The sequence below is a fragment of the Petaurus breviceps genome, unplaced genomic scaffold, assembly GCF_028583685.1.
Source record: "Petaurus breviceps papuanus isolate PSGF00001 unplaced genomic scaffold, PetGlider_PUasm1.0 90633, whole genome shotgun sequence".
NCBI lineage: Eukaryota > Metazoa > Chordata > Mammalia > Diprotodontia > Petauridae > Petaurus > Petaurus breviceps.
Window position 1 is genome coordinate 6092545 of NW_027187293.1, and position 7179 is coordinate 6099723.

A 7179-nucleotide genomic window follows, 5' to 3' on the forward strand; every position below is an offset into this window, starting at 1 on the left:
AATTAAGACAAAAGCACATAGAATTTTTACATTAAAAAAAATTATTTCTATGAACAGAGAATGGTAGGGAGATCCCTTCCAGGCTATATTAGCAATAGAAAAGTATATTCACTGCCTCCTTTGCAACATTATGGTCTTTTTTTTTGTCAGTCAATCCACAAGCATTTATTAAATGTTTACTGTATGCGGGGCATGTTGCTAAGGGTTGGGGAGATTTTTTTAAAAAGCATAAAACAGTCATTACCTTCAGGGACCTTACTTTCTAATATAGTAGACAATGTGCACATAACTAACAACTATTAAGTGTCAGAGGCAGGAACTGAAATTAGATCTTCTTTTCTAGGAGTCTAGCACTCACAACAGGCACATCATGAGCATTTGCTAAAATGAATGTTTACATTGTTTTATTCCTACTCTCCTAAATTTCTTTCTTTTTGGTGGGGGGAAGGGTTATTTTATCAATAGGTTTTACTGAGTATTTATTGTGTAACTCCTTCTTAGTGACCATCTAATGTCATGAAAGTCTTACATAGCAGCCTAGAGATTGGCAAAGGCATGGTTTGGAAAATGCCCAGTGGATTATAAATCTAAGCAAATGAGTTTAACAGAAAAGGGGAAGGAATGAACATTTCCAAAAGCTTGCCTGAAACTTCTGCCGCAAGGCCTTGGTCATTATTGGGGTCAACCCTGTTCCATTTTCCATATTTTCTTTATTGATGAGAGGGGTACCTCCTGGGCTCCTATCTATGTTGACTTTTCTAAGAAGTTTCCTCAGATCCATTTGGCCTTTTCTGGGAGTGAATACCACATTTGTGACATGAGTTGATGGAAATCTGGACTGAGGTTTCAGGGAGATACTCTGAAGATCAGAGACTGTGACCAGTGGCTTTCGTTCCTGTCGTGATGACAGAATCTTACTCGTACTGGTAGAACTCTGTGTCTTCTTTAACTTCACAGTGAGCAGATCTTTAACAGTTATATGCATGGGCATATCTTGTTTTAATCTTTCAGCCTGAAGTGTTTTAGTACTATTGGTTTTTTTTGAGCAACAAAGATGTCGAGCAGAGTAGAAGAGGCAGAGGTGGTGGAGGTGGTGGAGGTGGTGGAGGGGGTGGAGGAGGAGGAGGAAGTGGAACCATAGGATGCTGTGTCACAGGTGGGAGTATGCATGCTAATTCTCTAATAGTGGTTTCAGCTTGAGCCAGGTCCTCTGGAAGCTGAGTCTTCAAGTGACATGTCATATGGCAATCCAGGCAAGAAGAATGCTGTGAGGCAGAGGTCTTCAGTGCTTCCTGGAGCTTGTAGAATTCGTTTTCCAGCTTGTCAACTTGCTGTCTGATCAGGCTGAGTTCCCGGAAGTAGATACGGGATGGAAATAGGAAGTCTTTCAACATCTCTAATTTCTGTGTAATACTGCTCTGGCAACACCAATAGAAAGACCACACTCTCTTTCTTAGAAATTTCATTAGATTCTTCATGCTGGAAAATGTTTTGCTCCAGGCTAAATTTGGATAACTTTGGCCACAACATGCGTTTGTGAGAGGGGCATCTATTACTCTTTCAGGTGCAGATAGAGCTGGAGATAAAGTAGCAGAGGAATGAAGGGAGGGAGGAAGAACAGCTGGAATGGGATCAGAGGGACTAGATTTTTTTTTTTTGATGAACATTTTGTTTCTGGTTCTCAACTTCCTTCTTCCCAGGTATTTGTGCTTGGTCATTTTTTCTGTGGAGAAATAGTATAAGAGCCCCGGGAGGTAAATAGAGTCTGAGCAACAGTGTGGTCTTAAAATACTACGTCTATATTCCAAAGATATCATATAAAGTGGAAAAGGATCTATTTCTACAAAAATATATTTATGACAGCTCTTTTTTTGTGGTGGCAAATAACTGGAAATTGAGGGAATGGACAAAGAAGTAGTGGTATATAATTGTGATGGAATACTGTTGTGTTATTAAAAAAAGTGTTGTTATAGAAAGCGACAAAAATCATAAGAGATTCATTTTTTTTGTTATAAAAAGAGCAAAATGGTTTTAGAACACCTACATAGACAAACTGATTCAAAGTGAAGTCAACAAAAGCAGTAGATCATTGTACATAGTTAACAGCAATATTGTAAGGATGATAAGATATGAATGATTAAGCTACTCTGATGAAGGCAACTATCAAAGATAATTTCAAAGGAGTCATGAAGAAAAATGGCGCATATCTACACAACTGCTAAACTATCAGTACAGATTGAAATATACCTTTTTTTACGTTAATTTTCTTGGTGTTTTTTGTGTTTTCTTTTGCAACATGGCTAATATAGAAATATGTTTTGCATGACTTCACATGTATAGTCTATCAACATATGCCTTGCCTTCTCAAGCCGTGGGGAAGGGAGAGAAGGAGGACATTTGGAACTCAAAAATTTTAAAACAAGAATGTTTAAAATTTTGTTCAATTTAGAAATTTTAATGAAACCAATTTAAAAATGTATATCCTTTATAATAGAAACAGAAACTGATCCCTAATTAATCAATTTAACATTGCTTAATCAAGTAGTCCAAACCTAAAGACACACAAACACATGCACATGCAAACACACACACTCAAAACCACTCGCCAGTTAATCACATTCTTTAGGAATTTTAATTATTGATTGTTTTTCCCCATATAATTTTGACATGCTCAGAATATTCAAATCATCAAATATGGAAATTTCAGGGTCATTGGTTTTCAACACCATCCAATATCTGACTCCAACACATCTATCAAATTTTATTTCTCACTACTCAAACTGTACTATCTGCTCCAATTAAGGGTAAATTGATAGAGAGGCCCTAATCAGTCTTATCTCTACTAAGTTTCAGAATAGTTGATGACCTGCTTTAGTATGGGGATTTTTCTTACCAGAATTCCCCACACACATGAAATCACACATCTTTTCCAAGTATTAATCTGTTATGAGGTTTAAAGATTGATCTTTAAAGGAGTTTGGCAATATAGTGAAGAGAGAGAGAGACAGAAGCTATTAAAAGGAATAACAGAATTTAGGGAAGAGATTATTTTAAAATGTGGGAGACACAAGTATATTTGCAGATTGAGAGGAAGGAGCCATTCAAAAGGAAGAAATTAAGGATACAAGAAACAGTAAGGATAATTGTATCATATTAATCTTGTAAGTTTGAATGCAAGCTTGTTATAGACAGAGATCACCTTACACTTATTTGGTATCACCTTGCATGTGTGTATATATACACATATAGGTGTATATATACACCTATATATGTATATGCATGTATACATGTATATGTCTATATGTATACATACACACACATATACATACATATATCACCTTGCCACAATGATATATATATATATATATATATATATATATATATATATATATATATAGTTGGCATTCAACAAAAATTTCAGACTGTGGAGGGGTAGTACTGATCTAATTGGGAATGAGAGCACAGGGAAAGTAATAAGAAAACAAAAATTACTCTCACCTCTGCAGAAAATCACTCTAAATAATAGGGATTTGGGAATAAGATGTATGAATTTTCTAGCCGCAGCACAGGGGAAATAACTAGCATTGTGATGTCTGTAGACTAAATTGGCACCAAAATATTTATTAGAATTTTGGAGTAAAGTTGACTCTGGCAGTGGTGCTATGAAAGTGGCATCTTTCTGGTTATCAGAATGGAAGATGAGACAGTTAATAATAAAGATGGCAGGGAAGGTTGTGTCTAAAGGAGGTCTTTATATTTAGTCTTTTGTCAGGAAAAGGGCTTCACCTGGGATAAAAATGATAGTGGTGATGTCAGGAAGGGGTTAAAATAAGGAGACTCACTTAAAAAATGTGTGTGCAGGAAGTTGAGAAATCTTAGGTAGGTGGTACAGCAGATAAAGTGTGAGACATATAATCAAGAAGACCTGAGTTCAAATATGTACCAATCATCAAATCACTCTGTATCTTACTTCCTTCATCTGTAAAATGGTGATAATAAAAACACCTACCTCCCAGGGTTCTGGCAATGACCAGATGAGATAATATTTGTAATACACTTTGAAAATCATTTAGTGTTATATTAAAGGTCCTTTTATTATTCTAACATTGACATATATGTGACATGAATTGGGGCTCTAAAGCATTTTGTGAATGAAATGCATTTCATCCTTACATTTCTAAACAAAAATGTTTATAGGGAATAATAGAACAAAAGAATGAAATTGGCTCTTAGATTTTTTTTTAAAGAATAGAAGTTCAGTTTCTGATAGACTTCTGTGAGAAAAGATTGTGAAGAAAGTAGTGAATCATTGGTAACTCTCCCATATTCGCCTTTAAACAACAATAAATGAACACCCCAAAACAAATCCTGGAATAGAAGAACTAGCAAAAATATTGGTTGAAACAATCTTTTAGCCCAAGGAACTTGTAAAATCATCAAGAAAGTCCATCTCACTTGAGTAAAAATGGAGCATGTTCAAGGACATCAAGTAATCCAGCAACCTGGCAGCAAGCCCTACCTCAGCAAACCAATGGGAGATCCTGAGCCCCAGTGTGGATGAGCAGGCAACCATCAGCACTGTTTTATCATAGCTAGGTGAACCAGTAAGCACTGAGAACCATTATGTGCTTTAGCACAATCCAAGGCATACAGGCATCCTCCAGCTGGATGAGAAAGTTGGTCAGACTGTCACATGCTTGCAGCATAGCCCAGGGCAAACAAATATCTTCCAATGTCCAGACTACAACATGTTTAGGGTAGCCCCTGGAAATGGAGAATCACCCAAATGTACTTCAGTATACTCCATACACCAATACTAGAACCCCAGGGCTCAGCACCAAGCAATCTGCCAGGTCCTTACAGCCTACTCTAGCACCAGCTACCCCCACTCCCCTCGGCACAGCATCAGACATGAGCATTCCCCATGGGTCTCAGGGCAACATCAGCACAACACTTGGTAAATGACCAGGGCCTACAGCTACTGGCAGAAGAAGCTTGAGACAGTGCCCCTTCCACCCTAGTAGCAGAGGTCAAATTTAAAAGAAAGGGAAAAGACCAAGAAAAAAAAAAGATGACCAAAAAAACAACCACAACAACAAATATGACCATGAAAAGTTATTATAATGATAGGGAAGACCGAGAAACAAACTCAGAAGAGGACAGCAGTGTCAAAATACCTATGGGCAACATCTCAAAACACAAATTGGAAGTAGTCTCAAGCCCAGAAAGAACTCATAGGAAAGCTCAAGAAGGAGTTTAAAATCATGTAAGAAAGGTATAAGAAAAATTTGGAAAATAAATGAGACCGGTGCAAGAGAATTATTGAAAAAAAGAGACAACAGCTGGAAAACTGATTAAAAAGTTAAATTGACCAAATAGTAAAGGAAATACAAAAATCTACAGAACAAAACAACTCCTTAAATAGTACAATTGGTCAAATGGAAAAGAAATACAAAACTATTTGAGAAAAACATCTAAAAAGTTAGAATTGGGTAAGTGGAAGCTAATGACTCCATGGGACATGAAGAATCAAACAAATAAATTAAAAAACAATGAAAAATGGAAGAGAATTTAAAATACCTCATGTAAAAAGTAGTATTTGTTTCTGGGAAGACAAAGCTTAACAGAACCACAACAATGTTTACACACATTAAGCTTAACAGAATCACAACACTATTCACACACACTGCTGGTACTATCATCTAAATTTGCTTTCTGTCTGATAAATCAACACAAATCAACAGAGTGCTTCTGTCTGACAAAGTAACAGCAACATAGAACAACAGAATGCCAACATCACAAATAACCTCTCTCTCAGTTCTTTTTGGTAGCAGTTTTTCTCTTCTCTGCTCTGCTCCTTCCTGTTCCACCTTTCCTGTTGTGTCCTTCCTGTTGTTTTCTTTTGGCTAGTTCCTCCCACTCTGGGCTCCATGTCATCATGTTAGACCTATTAAGGGGAGGGAAGTTCTCCAAACTTCCTTAAGCCCATTAAGGGCAAGAAAATATATACTGTTTCCAAAAAAGATATATACTGTTTCCCAAAAAAAAAAAACTGTTTTTTTAAAAAAAGATATATACTGTTTCCAAAAAAGGTTCTTGAATAGATGGAAAAAAAGATCTTAATTACTACTTTACTTGCCATTACAATAACTCAAACAAGGAGCAAATTACCACTTTTCATGCCATTACACATGGTTGGCTTTTGTCAATTGTCTTGGGTGGCTAGGTGGCTCAGTGAATAAAGCACCAGCCCTGGAGTCAGGAAGACAATTGTCTTACCTTATCTGGACTATAGTTTTCTAACCTGTAGAATAGAGAGTTGGAAGAAGTGAAAAGTAGCATATATTTCATCATTATAGCTTATGTTTCTCTTATCTAAGTATAATATTTAAGAAATATAGGAATTTAATAAATAATTGTTTATTAATTCATTTTTCATAAAATACATACTCTAATGTGATGAACATTTGATTTATCAAAGAAGCAATGATTGCTAAATTATTTTTATCCCACTTCAAGAGTGGTATTATGTAATAGAAATATCCTCTTTCTGAGTTTGTAAATCCATAGTTGCCTCCAATGTTCCATGTATGATAATCTATTTCTTTTCTTCAGTAGAATTTATATTGATAAATATGAAAAGATATTAATATAGACTTGATGTTTTGAATTTGTATATACAATATATAAAATGTGTATATCTATGTATGTATGTGCATATGCGTACACACAAGCATACACACATACATACATGCACACATACATACATGAGTGCATGGATATATATGTTTCTTCCCAATTGAATGAGAGCTCTTTGAGTGCAGGGTCTGCTGGTTTGGGGCATTTGGCAGTTGGGGTTAAGTGACTTGTCCAAGGTCACATGGCTAGTAAGTGTTAAGTGACTGAGGCCAGATTTGAACTCAGGTCCTCCTGATTCCAGGACCAGTGCTCTATTTACTGCAAAACCTAGCTGCCCCCATTTACTAAAGTTTTATCAATAGGTTCTTATATTAAAAAGAAACAACCAGCAAGTCAATAAACACTTATTACATGCCTATTAAGTGCCAAGAATTATATTAATCACTGAGGATACAAGGAGAGCTAAAAGGTAGTTCCTGCCTTCAAGGAGCTCACAATCTAACAGACAATTGTCATGTAAATAACTATGTACAAACAAGC

General features: G+C 36.0%; 1 pseudogene; it reads right to left on the bottom strand.

Moving 5' to 3' along the window:
- Positions 1 to 524: 524 nt before the first annotated feature.
- On the bottom strand, positions 525 to 1767 carry LOC138143227 (proline-rich protein 11 pseudogene; annotated as a pseudogene).
- Between the last annotated feature and the right edge of the window lie 5412 nt (positions 1768 to 7179).